Consider the following 18,519-nt stretch of genomic DNA (forward strand, 5'->3'; position numbering starts at 1 on the left):
GCAGGATACAGTGTACTTAGGACCACATAGAAAAGGATATGAGTACATAGATACAAGTCCAACCCTAAGCAAGAGTAAATGAACTATATCTATCAACACATTCACCGAGCACAAGTAGAAACCTTCCTTAAAATAGACAGAAGTTTACCAAGTTAATTATATGTTTAAATTATATATAAGTTGTAAAACTTTGGTAGTAAGTTGGTCACTTAGCAAATCTTAAAACTGAAAATGTTACAAGTTAAATTGTTCTCTTCTTCAATATTTTGAAGTCCTAACACCAAGAATACATCTATATTGTATAGAAGAGCTCTTTAGAAGTATTGACATCTAATGGAGTCAAGTAGGTGGGTCTTAACCCATATGATGATATTTGTCAATAGCATCTTAAATAATCAATTAAGTTAAAATGAGCTAAAATGAATCCAATATGATTGGACAATGATTCAATATGGTTGTTATCTGTAAAAGAAGTAGAAGAGGCAGGCAGGAATGTACCAGCACTTGAAAGGATAGGGTCCATGAGGACAGATCAATTCAGTGGTCCTGTGAAAACAAATGAAAGAGACCCAAGAAGACAAAACACATTTAAGACATTGATCTTGGACCTCTGGTCTCCAGAATTGTGAGGAAATAAATTTCTGCAGTTGAGGCTCTCCTGTTGGTGGAAATTTGCAATGGCAGCCATAGAAAACTAAAGCAATAAAAAAGAGAATAGGAGCAGACAATATGAAAAATGAACTCCCTAATATTAAAAGTAGTAAAAATGTTGTATCATAATATTAGATTATATTTCACATATTTGACAGAAATGATTTGCTCCTGATAGTTTGACATTTCTTGGAGAAAGCATACCTCATTTTAATTTCTGCTGCTTTATGAATATTGTGGATTTTGTAAGCAGAAAGTTTACAACTTTTAATTATAAAATATTTAAATGACCATATGTGTATTAATTTAAGCAAAATTATCTTAAATACTAAGTAAACTATAGTATAATGCGGAGTTTAGGCAGAAAATTAAAAACACATGACTATTGAAATACCTGCTTCATAACTATGAACTAGAGGACAAGATGGCTTATCTCTGAAGTAAGCATGTATTGAGATAGCAATAGTTAGTTTTATAATTTTTAATATAAATCAATCCTATGATTCCTGCTTTGAATTTAATGTAAACTACTCCTCAGTGTAACCACTATGAGGTAGATTTGCATTATCTTACAAGTGAAGAAACTAGAGTTTAACAAATTTAAGACACTTGAGCTTTTTCTGTTGGGCTCTCAAGTTTACGTATTACGTATTATGTATTGAAATAAGTAATAATTCAATATGTACTACATGCAACATTTTTTTACCACAAAATATTGTGATAGTTACATGACACTGCGAAATTTTTTTCACCTTTCAAAGTCTTGGGTAAAATGTTGCATTGAGAAACATCTTTGTCAGCGTTCTATTGCTGTGAAGAGACAGCATAACCCTAGTGACTCTTACAAAAAAAGCAGTTCATTGGGGCTTGCTTATAGTTTCAGAGGTTTAAACTTTTATCCTCATGGTAAGAAGCATGGTAGCACACAGGCAGTATGGCGTGGAGAAGGATCCAAAAGTTCTACATCTGGATATGTGGGCAGCAGGAAGAGAGAATGCTGCTAGGACTGACTTGGGCTTTTGAAACATTAAAGCCCACCCCCAGTGACACACTTCCTTCAACAGGGCCATCCCTACTCCAATAAGGCCATACCTCCTAATAGTGCCACACCCTGTGACCATACATTAAAATCTATATGCCAATGGGACCATTCTTATTCAAATCACTACAGTATCCAAAGTTTATTCTTCAGAATCCCCTGTGTTGTGGGGCAAAGTGAGTTCTACCAGCACAGTGCACTGTTTAATCAGAATATATCTCTCTAATTTGTTTCTTTGCGGACTTCCTGGTGAAAATACATTTCAGTGATTCTAACAAAAAAGGTTCTGAAACTATATACCAGATGATTTTTAAGATGCCTTCTGCTTACTATAATAGGAATAAATTTAAAATGCATTCCATTGATGGTAAGAATAAACATATAGCTATGCCTTCAGGAGCTTTGCAGGTTAGCTACCAGTATCAAACATAAACACATCATTACTACAATGGGTCCTTAACGACTACGCTTGACCCTGTTTCAAATAAATGATGGTTATAGCTGAAAAAGGAGCTTTCCCACTCAGCCCAGGTCCTCTTGGGATTCCCATGTGACTACATTCTTGCTGAGAATGGAGTAGCTACTTTCTACACCTTCTTCCTATAAAGGGAAGATCACAGCCCTCCTTGCTGTGAAGGGATTGTTGGAGCTCAGGTGTTCTGGGAATTGAAACTTAATGAATGTAGACATGGAGTAAGATTTTTAATAATTTAAATTTCTGCCTTATTAAGAATAAAATTGTAACTGCAATAGGGAAAGGAAAGATACACCCAACTACCTACAAAATAACAATGAAAGAAAAAAGTTAACTATATGCTACTTATCCTCATAAATCACTTTTCTATATAAAATCACCTTTATGAAAAATATATAGAGGACTTTAATTTCAATTTTGTGAGATTTTTGTATCACTGGGGTTAATGAAGTCATTCACATTATATCTCAAAGGCAAAAGGGCATAGAGTAAAACAAATGCAGGTAAAGTAGAAATGTAGGATTGACATGCATGGAAGTATGATTTGTATGCTCATTGCCAAATATGTCTGCCAGTTGTTTATTCTGCCACCATCACTGGCAACCTAGAACATTGTGCCACCTCACTGGGAAAAATGACTTAGTTCTAAAACCATAATGCCTGGTCTTAAGATGAAGACTGACATATGTTTTCTTGAAATATAATGATCTTTCATGAAACTTACCCACTAGAAATAGCTATCTCTTTTTGGAGGTGAAAGGAATAAAGAAGACCACTGGCAAAGACTCTGTGGACATTATGTAGATGTAACAGTTTAGTGATACTTTCACTGTGAGGATATTATTATTGGAAATTACATGTAATAAAAGTCTATTACATATTAGTGAATGCTACAGGTTCATGCACATTCCTCTACCCCATCTTTACTTGTCTTTCAATCATTTTTCTTCCATGTTACTGAATAATTAAGTCACCATTTTCATTTTGAGTGAGAGAGGACTACAGCCACTCATAACCTCACTGACTGAAAATATGCACTTGTTTCAAAATCATCCCCAAATGTTATCATCATGTACTCAGCATACATTTATAGCTTGTGTTCAAATAACAGCCTAATTCATCCCTGAACCAAGAAGGGAGTTCTTCCTTCTTCAAGGCTTGCTAATGACTCTCTACCTCTATCACTATGGTAACATATGGAGGTACTACAATGGAGAGTGATCTGAGCTCTGTGGTACCTAATTGGTGGCTTACTTGAGTCCTTGAGTATTACCTGAAGACTAAACAAGTGTTACTTGAAGACAAATTCATCACAGAATGGCCAGCTTTAAATGTGCCTATGTATTTTAATGGCACAGGCTCATTCCAAAATTAGATTACTGGTGAGCATTCTAGCCATACAAATATTTGGTGACTGCTACACACTTATTGTGGCTCCTCACAATTTCATGATGGAGCTGTGAGCTGCAGTGTGATGGTATTTGGTATTTTCTAAGGTAATTAGGTTGTGAGGGTAGAGCCTTCTTGATAGGGTTAGCTCCGTAATGAGAGGCATGAGACTCTTGTCCAATGCTGATGTTGGCTAAGAAAAAGTACACAATCAAGGGCCCAGCCTGTTTTTTTCCAATTTTTCATGTTGTGACTGCAAATGTTAAAAGCATTCTCAGTTACACACAATGGCACACACTTGAGAATCCTGTATTTTATTACCCATATCTATGATTCCTGGCTGGTCAACTTCCAGTGGTGTTTGAATGAGTGTTGGATTTCCTATAGCCATGTGGTCCCCAGATTCTATTAATTAAGCAAAGTGTCTGGAATCTGTTATGATGTGACAAAATCATAACAAAAAATTCTGTTGCCTCCTATTCTACTCATGCCTGACCAGAAGTACACAGCAAGAACAGAATATCTTAGAGATGCACCTGCCCATGGCCAGGTAAGTATCTCTATCACACATTCCTATGAAACACACTGATGGATACAAATTTGCTATTGACATAGCTAAATACTAAAGAAATTAATTCAGGTTTTATAGTTCCATATTCTACTATAACCAGATAAATAATATAGATATAGATATAGATATAGATGTAGATATAGATGGTATAGATATATATGTGTGTGTGTTTGGATATGTGTATGTATATAATTGTCTGTTTGCACTTTAGCAATCTCTTTCCCAGATCCATGATCTTCATCAATTTTGTTCCTAGCAGGAGTTTTAAATAAGCAAAATTTTGTTTTTCTTTCTCAAATTTCTTCCTTGAGTCTCATCTCTTCTGGCATCTGGTGTTTACATTCCACTACCATTTTCTCTCTTCATTCCCTCCAATCACAGGTAATGGGTTCTTGGCAGCATACTGCTTTCCTCCATGTTCCATTGTATCTTTAAAGTTCTTTTGAAGGTGAATGACCTTATGAAGACATTTCTCCAAACATACAAATCATTGGTTTTTATTAATAATTTATTAAGGAAGCATAGCAGATTCAACCAGAAACTAAATATCTCTAAGTTGGTAAACTTTCAGGTTTTAAAAAACCTAGCCAGGATCACAGACCAGACCAAGTGAGAGATCCCCTGCTTTTACCCAACTTCTGTCCTAAGCGCCATCCACCCAGATCCCTCCAGGCTTGTCCCTGCTTGAAACAGACACGCCCAGGCAGGGAGGAGCTCCCTGAATCTGGGTACAGGACACACTTCCTTCCATTGCCGGCGACCGATCTGCCTGGAGGATCCCTGTGGAGGCCTAACTCCTGCAGAGTGAGCAGACTACGAGGAGAGGCAAGACCATCCAGAGCTTTGGACATTGAATTCCTGGCCCACACACACTACAGAGTAACAAGAGGAGATAGAGAGATCCTTCCTGCACTCACTGGAAAAAGATATGGGAAGAAGACAGAATAAGAACTCGCTCAACAACAGAAAGACCAATATGACACCACCAGAATCTAGGGACTCCACTCCAGCAAGACCTGAAAAGCCCAACATAGTGCATGAAGATGAGATGGACCTCAAAAATTATCTCAGCAAGATGATAGAGACCTTCAAAGAGGAAACAAGAAAATCCCTTAAAGAAATAGAAGAAAAAGCAAGCAAAAAATTACAGGAAATAGAGGAAAAGACAAACCAAAAAATTCAAGAAATAAACAAATCTCTTAAAGAAGCTAAAGAAACCCAAGAAAAAACAACCAAACAAGTGAAGGAAGCTCTTGAAACAGTTCAAAGCATGAAAGCTGAAATACACACAATAAAGAAAACACAGAATGAGACCATGTTGGAAATGGAAAGGTTGGATAAACGATCAGGAACTAAAGATGTAAGTGTATCCAACAGGATTCAAGAGATGGAAGAGAGAATCTCAGCTACTGAAGACTCGCTAGAGGATATACATTCATCCACCAAAGAGAACCTCAAGTCCAACAAATCCCTAACACAAAATATCCAGGAAATATGGGACACCGTGAAAAGACCAAACCTAAGAATAATAGGTGTAGAAGAAGGTGAAGAAACACTGCTCAAAGGTACAGAAAACATATTCAACAAAATCATAGAAGAAAACTTCCCCAACCTACAGAAAGATATGCCTATGAAAGTACAAGAAGCTTATAGGACACCAAACAGACTGGACCACAAAAAGAAGTCCCCCCGACACATAATAATCAAAACTCCAAATCTACAGATAAAGAGAAAATATTAAGAGCTGCAAAGGAAAAAGGCCAAGTAACATATAAAGGGAAACCAATTAGAATCATACCTGACTTCTCAATGGAAACTCTGAAAGCCAGAAGGTCTTGGATAGATACCCTACAAGCACTAAGGGAGCATGGATGTCAACCCAGACTACTGTACCCAGCAAAACTTTCAATCATTATAGATGGAGAAAACAAGATATTCCATGACAAAAACAGATTTAAACAATACATATCCACAAATCCAGCACTACAGAAGGTTCTGGAAGGAAAACTCCAACCCAAGGAACATAACTACATGCACAAGAACACAGGCAATAGATAATCTAATTTTGCCAAACACAAAAAGAAGCAGGAGGGCAAAATCCACACACAATGACACCACCAACAATAAATCCAAAACAAACAAGAACCAACGAACAATGGACATTAATATCCCTAAATGTCAATGGTCTTAATTTACCCATAAAAAGATATAGGCTAACAGAATGGATACGAAGACAGAATCCATCCTTCTGCTGTTTACAAGAAACACACCTCAACTTCAAAGACAGGCGATACCTCAGAGTAAAAGGATGGGAAAAGATTTTCCAATCAAATGGCCTCAAGAAACAAGCCGGTGTAGCAATCCTAATATCTAACAAATTGGACTTTAAACTAAAATCAATCAAAAGAGATGAAGAAGGGCATTTCTTACTCATCACAGGAAAAGTCCATCAAGATGAAATCTCAATCCTGAACATCTATGCTCCAAATACGAAGGCACCCACATTTGTGAAAGAAACATTACTAAAGCTCAAACCACACATAAAACCACACACACTTATAGTAGGAGACTTCAACACCCCCCTTACACCATTGGACAGAACCACTAGACAGAAACTTAACAAAGAAACAAAGGATCTGAAAGAAGTTATGACCCAACTGGGTTTAACAGATATCTATAGAACATTCCATCCAAACACAAAAGAATATACCTTCTTCTCAGCGCCACATGGAACCTTCTCAAAAATTGACCACATAGTTGGCAGCAAAGAAAACCTCCACAGTTACAAAAGTATTGAAATAACCCCCTGTATCTTATCAGACCACCATGCATTAAAGCTGGAATTCAACAGCAATATGAATTGCAGAAAACCTACATTTGCATGGAAAATGAATAACTCCCAATTGCACCATTCCTGGGTTGAGGAAGAAATAAAAAAAGAAATTAAAGACTGCCTAGAATTTAATGAGAATGTGGACACAACATACCCGAACTTATGGGACACCCTGAAAGCAGTGCTAAGAGGGAAGTTCATAGCACTAGGTGCTCACATGAAGAAACTGGAGGAAAGTCTCATTAGAGAATTGACAGAATAACTGAAAGCTTTAGAGCAAAAAGAAGCAAACACACCAAGGAGGAGTAGACGCCAAGAAATAATCAACCTGAGAGCCGAAATCAACAAAGTAGAAACTAGGAAAACAGTACAAAGAATCAATGAAACAAAGAGTTGGTTCTTTGAGAAGATCAACAAGATAGACAAACCTCTAGCCAAACTAATCAAAAGGCAGAGAGAGAGCATGCTAATTAACAAAATCAGAAATGAAAAGGGGGATATAACAATGGACACTGAGGAAATCCAGAGAATCTTTAGGTCATACTTTGAAAACCTGTATTCCACAAAATTGGAAAATCTAAAGGAAATGGACAGCTTTCTGGATAAATATCACTTACCAAAATTAAATCAAGATCAGATAAACAGTTTAAATCGACCTATAACCCCTAATGAGATAGAAGCAGTAATCAAAAGCCTCCCAACCAAAAAAAGCCCAGGGCCAGATGGCTTCACTGCAGAATTCTACCAGAAATTCAAACAAGAGCTAATTCCAGTACTCCTCAAACTGTTCCGCACAATAGAAGCAGATGGGATATTGCCAAACTCTTTCTACGAGGCTACAATCACTTTGATACCCAAGCCACACAAAGATAAGACTAAGAAAGAGAACTACAGACCTATATCCCTCATGAACATTGATGCTAAAATACTCAATAAAATATTGGCGAATCGAATCCAAGAACATATCAGAAAAATCATCCACCACGATCAAGTAGGCTTCATCCCAGGAATGCAAGGATGGTTCAACATATGAAAAACCATTAATGTAATCCACCATATAAACAAACTGAAAAAGAAAAACCACATGATCATCTCACTAGATGCTGAAAAAGCCTTTGACAAAATCCAACATCCCTTCATGATAAAGATCTTGGAGAGAACAGGAATAACAGGAACATATCTAAACATGATAAACGCGATATACACCAAACCAATAGCCAACATCAAACTAAATGGAGAGAAACTCGAAGCTTTTCCTCTAAAATCAGGAACAAGACAAGGATGTCCACTCTCTCCATACCTCTTCAATATTGTACTCGAAGTTCTAGCTAGAGCAATAAGACAAGAACAGGAGATCAAAGGGATACAAATTGGAAAGGACGAAGTTAAACTTTCACTATTTGCAGATGACATGATAGTCTACATAAGTGACCCGAAAAACTCTACCAGGAAACTCCTACAGCTGATAAACACCTTCAGCAAGGTAGCAGGATACAAAATTAACTCAAAAAAATCTGTAGCCCTACTGTATACAGATGATAAACTCAATGAGAAAGAAATCATGGAAACATCACCTTTCACAATATCCACAAGCAACATAAAATATCTGGGGGTAACACTAACCAAAAAAGTGAAAGACCTGTACAATAAGAACTTTGAGACTTTAAAGAAAGAAATTAAAGAAGATACCAGAAAGTGGAAAGATCTCCCATGCTCTTGGATAGGCAGAATTAACATAGTAAAAATGGCAATCCTACCAAAAGCAATCTACAGATTCAATGAATCCCTATCAAAATCCCAACACAGTTTTTCACAGACATTGAAAGAACAATACTCAACTTTATATGGAAAAATAAAAAACCCAGGATAGCCAAAACAACTCTTTACAATAAAAGATCTTCTGGAGGCATCACCATCCCTGACTTCAAGCTCTACTATAGAGCCATAGTTCTGAAAACAGCTTGGTATTGGCACAAGAATAGACAGATAGACCAATGGAATCGCATTGAAGACCCAGATATTAATCCACTCACCTACGAACACCTTATTTTTGACAAAGGTGCTAAATCCATACAATGGAAAAAAGATAGCATCTTCAACAAATGGTGCTAGCACAATTGGATTCAGACATGCAGAAAATTGCAGATTGATCCATACCTGTCACCATGCACGAAACTTAAGTGCAAATGGATCAAAGATCTCTCCATAAATCCAGTCACACTGAATCTTCTAGAAGAGAAAGTGGGAACAACCCTTGAACAAATCGGCACAGGAGAACGATTCCTGAACATCACGCCAGAAGCGTAGACACTGAGGTCTGCAATCAATAAATGGGACCTCCTGAAACTGAGAAGCTTCTGTAAGGCAAAGGACACAGTCAGTAAGACAAAACGACCACCCACAGAATGGGAAAAGATCTTCACCAGCCCCACATCTGACAGAGGACTGATTTCCAAAATATACAAGGAGCTCAAGAAGCTAGCCACCAAAACACCATACAATGAAATTAAAAAGTGGGGTGCAGAACTAAACAGAGATTTTTCAACAGAGGAATCTGAAATGGCTGAAAGACACTTAAGAAAGTGCTCAAAATCCTTGGCCATCAGAGAAATGCAACTCAAAACAACTCTGAGATACCACCTCACACCTGTCAGAATGGCTAAAATCAAAAATACCAATGACAACCTATGCTGGAGAGGTTGCGGAGAAGAAGGAACACTCCTCCATTGCTGGTGGGAGTGTGAACTTGTAAGACCACTTTGGAAATCAGTATGGCGGTTGCTCAGAAAAATGGGAATCAATCTACCTCAAGATCCAGCCATTCCTCTCTTGGGTATATACCCAAATACTGCATGTCCATACAACAAGGACATATGTTCAACCATGTTCATAGCAGCATTGTTTGTAATAGCCAGAACCTGGAAGCAACCTAGATGCCCCTCAACTGAAGAATGGAAAGAGAAAATGTGGTACATTTATACAATGGAGTACTACTCAGAAGAAAAAAGCAATGGAATCTTGAAATTCGCAGGCAAATGGATGGAACTAGAGGAAACCATCGTGAGTGAGGTAACCCAATCACAAAAAGACAAACATGGTATGTACTCACTCATATATGATTTTTAGACATAGAGCAAAGGTTTACCAGCCTATAATCCTCTTCCCCAAAGAAACTAGAAATCATGAATGACTCTAAGGGATAAATGGACCCCAGGAATGGGAAGTGGCATAAACTCCCGAGCTAATTGAGAGCATGAGGGTAGGGGAGTGGGTGCTGCCACAATAAGAGCACAAGAAGAAGAGGAGAGGAGAAGAAATGGAGGAGCAGATATATTGAGTTGGGGGAAGAATAGAGGAGAGAGAGCAGGATGAGAGATACCATATCAGAGGGAGCCACTATAGGTCCGAGAAGAGATCTGGAACTAGAAAGATCTCCAGAGACCTATAAGGATGACACGATCTGACAGTCCGGGCAGTGGAGGAGAGGATGGCCTAGAAGCCCCTCCCCTAGAATGAGAGTGATGACTACTCTCTATGCTATCCTAGAGTCCTCATCCAGTGGCTGATGGAAGCAGAGACAGACATACACAGAAATACACTGAGCTGAATTCTGGAACCTAGTTGAAGAGAGGGAGGAATGAAGAACGAAGGGGTCTGTACCAGGTTGGAGAAACCCACATAAACAGTTGGCCTGAAAAAGGGAAAGCATATCGACCCCAGACGCTCTTTGGGAGGCCAGTACGGGACTAATCCAGCCCCCTGATCATGGATGCCATCGGGGAGGCCCCTGCACTCCTGGGAGCCTCCAGAGGTGGACTGGCTTTTTGCCCTGGTGTATGTGGGGGACTTCGAGAGCCCATCCCACTTGAAGGGATGCACTCTGTCTCTGAACACATGGGGAGGGACCCAGGCCCAGCACAGGAAGATTTGGTGGACTTGGTGGAGCCCCGGTTGGGGGCCCTACCCTGCCTGGGGAGTGGTGGGTGGATGGGGTGGGGGGTAGGTTGGAGGTGGGGGAGAAGGAATGGGGGTGAGGGGAGGGAGAGGGAGAGGGGAATTACATGTGAAACAAGCCTGTTCCCTAACTTGAATTAATAATAATAAAAAGAGAGAAAAAAAAAAAAAAACCTAGCCAGGAGGAATCTGCTCTACTACTGAATGAACAGTTGGTGTCCAACATCAGGATTGGAGTTTTTATGAGCACTCTCTTACCTGTCCTGAAGTCTCATGGGTATTTTGCCTCTTTTCCTTTTAAACAGAGAGACATAGAATTGTATTTGACAAAAAGGGAACAGTTTACTAAAGGCTACAAAGTCATAAGTAACAGAACTTGGATTCATATTTGGTTCTGTCCAGCAGTAAACCTCAGGTTGTTGTTGTTTCATTTTTTCTCAGTATCAACACATATTTAAGTTTCTGAAATGATGTTTTGGAAAGAGTTATAAATATCTAAGACTGGTCACTGCTTATGCATCACAGAAGCATTCATTTAAGTTTTACTATTTAAATTATAAAACATCTCACATTTTGAACTGTATTTCCCATTCTGTCTGGGTCTTATATAAATAAAAAGGTTCTAACAGAAAGATAGAAAGAAAGAAAGAAAGAAAGAAAGAAAGAAAGAAAGAAAGAAAGAAAGGAAGGAAGGAAGGAAGGAAGAAAGAAAGAAGGCAGTGTTTACAGTTGTGAAAATGACAACAATAAAAGCCACTTCAACCCCAGAGCATTCTTTTTGGCTTATTTAATATAATTTCTACAAAGCTATAAAATGGAGTGAAAATAATAAAAATTAATTACCTTGTCAAAGGTTTTCTTGTAAAATAAAGAAATCAAAGCTGAATACTTTTATTATTTCTTTTATTAAAGAACAATCTGGGATATTTAATTTTTAGTAGTACTACAATACACTATACTAGATGAGCTTGTAACTAGAGAAGTGCATCCACTTGATGGCCTGAATTGCTATTACCTACTGTGTTAACATGGTTCAAAGTTGAGCATGAAATTATAGGAATTCTGAAGGAAATTCAGAAAATACATCAGTGAGTTTGACAGTACAGAGAGTAACGATCTTTATTATTTGACAATTTCATACATGCACAATATGTGTTTTAATCTAAGCCATCTAGTTTCACTCTATCCATTCTTTCACTGTCCCCCAACCACATTTTCCTCTTAATTAATTTGTTCAAAAAAAAAAACCAAAAAAACTCACTGAGTGCCCTCAGTTGCCTGTACGTGCAGTGGTGTAGGACCATCTATGGAGCTTAGGTAGTTTATCAGGGCTAAATCCCTGAACAAACTGACTTTTACTCTCCTAGCAGTCATGAAGTGCCAGTAGCTCCCCAAACAGGGGTGGAAATTCATGAAAACCTACCCCACCATGCTGAGATTTTTACTGACTTGATCTTATTCAAATATTGTACATGTAATCACAGTTTCTTGGAGTTCATGTGTACAATGGCCTTTTCATATCCAGCCATAGTGTTATGCTACAGATATCCACTACTTCTGGATCTTACACTCTTTCTGTCCTCTCTTTCATGAAAATCCCCAAGCCTTGCAGGGAGTGGGTGTATATAGATCCACCATTTAGAACTGAGCATGCCTTAGTCTTTCTCATTCTGCATGTCAATCATCTATGGGTCTCTATGTTGATCACCATCTACAGAAGAAGAATAAGAAGAAGAAGAAGAAGAAGAAGGAGAAGGAGAAGGAGAAGGAGAAGGAGAAGGAGAAGGAGAAGAGGAGGAGGAGGAAGAAGAGGAAGAGGAAGAAGACGAAGAAGAGGAAGAAGAAGAAGAAGGAGGAGGAGGAGGAGGAGGAGGGGAGGAGGAGGAAGAAGAGGAAGAAGAGGAAGAAGAGGAAGAAGAAGAAGAAGAAGAAGAAGAAGAAGAAGAAGAAGAAGAAGAAGAAGAAGAAGAAGAAGAAGAAGATCCCCTAGATATTCTGTAGAGAGGCACTAATCTATGTGTGTAGATATGAGAAGATGAGAAGATAGGGACCAATTTAATATTATGCCCATTTAGCAGAACTGGACTATTACCTTTGCTCCTAGGACCCAGGAACAAGCAAGTCACAGGCCCTTAGTATCGTTAATTCTATAGAATGGAATATCTTCTTAGCTAACTATAAAAACTATTGAACTAATAATGTAGCCTGCACTGTGAAAGATTCTTGGTAACATTGTGGTAAGTGAAGGAAACCAGACACAAATGATCACATGTGTTTATTTTATATTGAATGCCCAAGAGGGACAACCAAGCAAAGAAAGAAAGAATGTTGACAGATGCTGATGGCTAGTGTAATAAGAGGATTAAATGGCACCATATAAAAGTCTCTTGGGAATATTTTTGTTTTGAGATGGCAAAAGTACTTTAAGATGAACAACTGTGATCTGTGGGAACGTTATAAAAATATTGAATGACATATTTTCAATAGGTGAAGTTTGGGTTTCAAACCATTTGGAAAAACTGAACTATCACCATGATGGGACTGGAGAGGTGCCCAGCTTCAGGTCTCAGCACCTTCCTGGTGCCTCGCAACTATCCTTAACTTCAACTGCAAGGGATCTGATACTCTCTTCTGACCTCCACAGGCATCTATATGTATGTATGGTGCACATACATATATGCAGGTAAAATGCTCATACATAGAACATAAATGAATCTAAAAAAGAAAAGAAGTTTTTAATGTTAGTTGTTGGATTAGAATCAGTGTGGTTGAATAGTGGTTCTTGTTCTATTTCAATAAAATAGCTGGCTTTTGTTTAGCCCTTGAAAAGTAATGCCTTGGGGTTAGATCCAGATTTAATCAATATCTGCATTGTGACTTTAATAATATTAATGCTGAAATAACCATTCATAAAAGTGTCCTTCATGACATATAATTTTATGAAAATGACCCCAACCAGGACACAGCTGCAATAGAAGTTTTTAAGTACACAGCAGGATACCAATTTAAATGTTGCATCAATTGATGAATCTCTAATTATCAACATGAAAGTAAAGTTACACTGTTGTATTGTTGAACTGTGCATGAAAAATAAGTTAGTTTCATTTACTGATATAACTTTGGATAGAAAGTGTTTTGTCATGTATTACTAATTATATTAAGTGCATAAATAAGAGTTATTTCAGTTTGCTTTTTTCCTCTAGTGCAGGGTTAACTTTCCAGTATTCTTTACTTTATTAGAAGTCTCTTACTTGTGATTTCTATTGTTGGTATAAAATACCATGATCAAAAGCAACTGGATAAGGAGAGGGTTTATTTTAATTTACACATCATATCACAATCCATCACTGTAGGAACTCAAGGCAGGAACTTAGAGCAAGGAGTTTATGGTAGAGGATAAAGAGGAATGATGCTTTCTGGCTTGTTACAATAGCTTGTTCAGCCTAGGTATGGCATCCAGAATCACTAAACCAGAAAACTGGGCCCTCCCACATCAATTACTTACCAAGAAAAATGAAGTACAGACTTGTTCACAGGCCAGTCTGGCAGAAACATTTCTCAACTGAGGTTACCTCTTCCAAAATGACTTCAGATTGGGTCAGATGAACTTACAGTAGCCAGCATTGTCCATGTATTGTATAACAACACAGTCTTCCCATTACATTTTTTTCTCAGCTACTTCAAGGCCAATACACCTTTTAAAATTATGACAAGAGGATGATTATTTTTAAAGGAAGCTTGAATATGTAGACAGATGCTGGAGGGCAGTACTTGACTGTGCTCCCGAAATATGTATTGTTGTTTGTATTTTAGATGAACTATCAAAAGGACAACTCAAAAAGGAGTTACACAGGTGACTCCTAAATCTGTACGGATGACAAATGTGAAAGCATGTGCTACCATTTGGGAGTAAGTAATTGAAAATCAAAAGGGATAGTTTATTATCAGTTTTAAGATTTGGGAATAGTATTGAATGGAATTCTAAGAAGAGTCCCACATATATACAGATATCAACCTCGCATTGCACATGTAATAATTTTTATACAAACTTTGCTTGGAGAATAAATATAAGGATATGAGTTATACAAAAAAAATTGGACCAGCAACTTTATTCTTCATAATGAATTATTTTCAGGTACTAATTATATTTGACATAAACATAAAGATTTGACATGTTCATATTTACTGAGCACTATAGAGGAAGATATTATTAATTACAAAAGAATCAGGAGTTAGGAGTTAGATCTAGAATTGACAGCAACAGACTTGTTAACTTCTTTTGGCTAATCACCCACGCTTTAGGAGCAGCAAAAGCATTTCTCAAAGTGCTGCTTAATTAACAAAAGGACGACAATCAAGTAGCTGGCAGAATTATTGGCATTGTTTTTTTAGACTGTTGTGATGTGACTGACAAGGATATGCTATCTGGGTGAACACAGTAACAGAGAAAGACCCGAAGGGAACTGTTGCTGAAGGGCTATGCTACATCACCACAGTAATACAACTAGCTTACTAATACAGGAAATTAACTCTCAGGCTTAGCTGTTCAGACTGATTCTTTGCTGTGGGTCCAGAGTTTCTTAAAATTTAGTCCAAGTTTTCTCTTGAATTAAATAAAGGTTATTCTTTCCACAACTTTCCTCTTCAGATGTTTTATTGAAATGCTGAATTTATAAAAAAAGATTGGTATATTACAGTAGAAAAAGATAATAATGAAGATGTATGTAAATGCTTCATGACATATAGGCAGAATTTGACTTCTCCTTTTGTCTAATAATTTACATTTATTATGACAAGGAAGGGACCTATAATTTTTTCCTTTTGGGGGGTTTGAGATAGCCTTTCTCTACATAGTCTGGCCATCCTGGAACGCACCACTACGTAGAACAGGCTGGCCACTAATAAGGCTTTTTTTGTTGCAGATTTTTTTCAGGAAAAATTCTGTCCTACAGACATCTCTAAAGGTATTCATTCCAGTCCAAGCACTTGCCATTTTGTTCCTATATGCTCTGGTATACTTTCTAAAATAAGTATTATTCTTAATGGATATATTTGTAGTTTGACATATCAGCAATATTGTATATACATTTAGAAGTTTTTATAAAATGCTTTCTGAAATAGGCAATTATTTCCTGAAACAAACATGGACGTAGCAATAGGTTTAAATCCATATTCTAAGCCTTCCTCAGATATACACCCCTCTTCATAACAGAGGGGGTATTTATCTTTCTTATCACTCACATGAATTATCTGTGATTTTATTACATACATTTCTCTATGGGAGTTTACCAGCAAAAATTTTAAAAAGAGGATACATATTTATATTTATATAACTGTATGAAGATAGGCATAGTTCAATACCTCATATATAAGGAAAGGAAGGGAGGAGAATGGAGAGGGACAGAGGGAGAGAGATAGAGAGACACAGAGAGAGATAAATAAAGGGACACACAAAGAGAGATGTCGTCAAAGGAATTATATCACACAATTGTAGGAGTGACACAGTCAAAATTCACAGGCCAGTTGGATGATCTGAACATTCAGATAGAATTGACATTGCAATTGTACTTCTGAAGTTTGGGAATTCAAGCAGAATTTCTTTGTGACAATTTCAGACCTTGCTTTTAAGTACTGGAATTGATCAGATGAAATGCACTACACTGGGGAGACCAGTCTGCTTCATTTAAAGCAATGGTTCATAAATATTAATCATATCTTGAAAATGCCTTTGCAAGATTTCAGGGTAATATGGCAGATCAGGAATTGTCTGCCTGTGACTCCATGCATGAAAAGAGTGATAACAACTACAACAACAATAAAGTTTATTCTGAGGAGAGAGAGAGAGAGAGAGAGAGAGAGAGAGAGAGAGAGAGAGAGAGAGAGAGAGAGAGAGAGAGAGCCAACAGGAATCATAAGAGCTGATAGAACACATGAAGAGCAGCACACTGGAATGGAGAAGACTATATAGAACAATTAGGGAAAGCCCTGGCTCTTCAGGAAAGTGGGAGCCAGGGCCACACTTCCATGATGAACCAGGCATCAGGCCAGAGTACTTACAATCTGGAAATGCAGTGGGATACATTGGTGAGACAGTGACTTCTTTTGCACCTGGCCAGCACTGGGAAATTTTGCCATTCCACATATCTCAAGAACCTACCTCCAGTTGCCAAAGATTGTAATGTTTGAGAGTATTAGAAGTAAGTAATAATCATAAGTCAGGGAGTATGGGGACACAATGCCACAATATCTTGTAGGGTAACACATTGGGACCAAGCACCAAGGCTTAGGCTGTCAAGAGTCCCAATCTCTGCAATGAGGAACAAAGAGCTCCAGCTAAGGATAACTTCAGAGCCAAGATGTTCCAGCCAGCAGAACTGCCTTTCTTCAATGTGTGGTTTGTTGTTTGGGAAGTGTGAACTCTGAGACTCAATCACACATTTCCATATTATCCTTTCCAGTACATGGTGGCTTAATGCTGAACACCATCCACACGCATAACACTTCCAGGCAAAGTGCTCTGCTCTCTCATTCCCCCTTCTGATGCAGCTCTTAATGCTGTTTCCTCCACTCTCAATGTATTTGGAGGACTGTCCCTTCGCTTGTGAGAACATTAGCCACTCCAGAATGCATGAGCTGTGGTTGGGAATGTCTGGAGCAAAGGAGAATCTCCCTGGCCTGAAGACCATAGTGGCTCGAGTGGCCAGCAATGGCTGGAGGGGAGTATCTACAGTGAATGAAGAGATAATTTAGGTGATGGACTCTTCATTGGTGTCTTCTTGGGAGATGTAGATCATCCACCATTAATCTATCACTTTTACCACCAGGTAAATTGCAATTTAAAGCACCAACAGAGAAGCCTGTCTGATTCTATGCTTCTTGTTATTTGTTTAGTTTTTTTCCCCATTTCTCTTTCTTCTTGTCTGCCAGAAAATACACCTCACTTGAAAAGATATGTACAATTTGAAAGTGAAATGATAGATGGAGAAAGGAGATAAAATAGGGTAGTGTGATGTTAATATGAACAAAGTACATGATGTGCATGAATGAAAAATTATAAAGAAACTCATCATTTTGTCCAATGTCGAGATGTGAATAATTTTTAGTTTCCTTTGAAGAAGCATATGTGTGAGTGCCTGAGAAATTAATTTATCACTGTGGTTTATTAGATTTGAAAAGTAAAATTAACTATTGTAATTTCTACCTTTAAATACATAGACTAATTTTTCATATTTTAAATTATATGCAAATGATAGAAAGCTTTAGTATTTGGATTAAACACTTGATTTTCCCATCATATTTATTTACAGAATCTATCCACTTGACCATTTGTGTTTCACATTTGAATCCATTATAGAATAGAATATTGGTGACAGACTTGGTGACATAGGTCTGTAATCCCAAATCCTGGGAGGCTAGCAATCCAGTGACTTCTTGTGTCTGTGGACTATTCAACGATAGCCTGGAAACTTATACCCTTTCTCAGAATGATTATTAAAAGAGAGATGGGAATATAACTAGGTTGTTATATGAAAGGATCCCTATGTTTAATATCAAGCAAGAAAAGAAGAGAAATACACGTAGTTCTTGTTAAGGACAGTGCTTTTGTC

Source organism: Cricetulus griseus, chromosome 4 (genome assembly GCF_003668045.3).
Source record: "Cricetulus griseus strain 17A/GY chromosome 4, alternate assembly CriGri-PICRH-1.0, whole genome shotgun sequence".
NCBI classification, from domain to species: domain Eukaryota; kingdom Metazoa; phylum Chordata; class Mammalia; order Rodentia; family Cricetidae; genus Cricetulus; species Cricetulus griseus.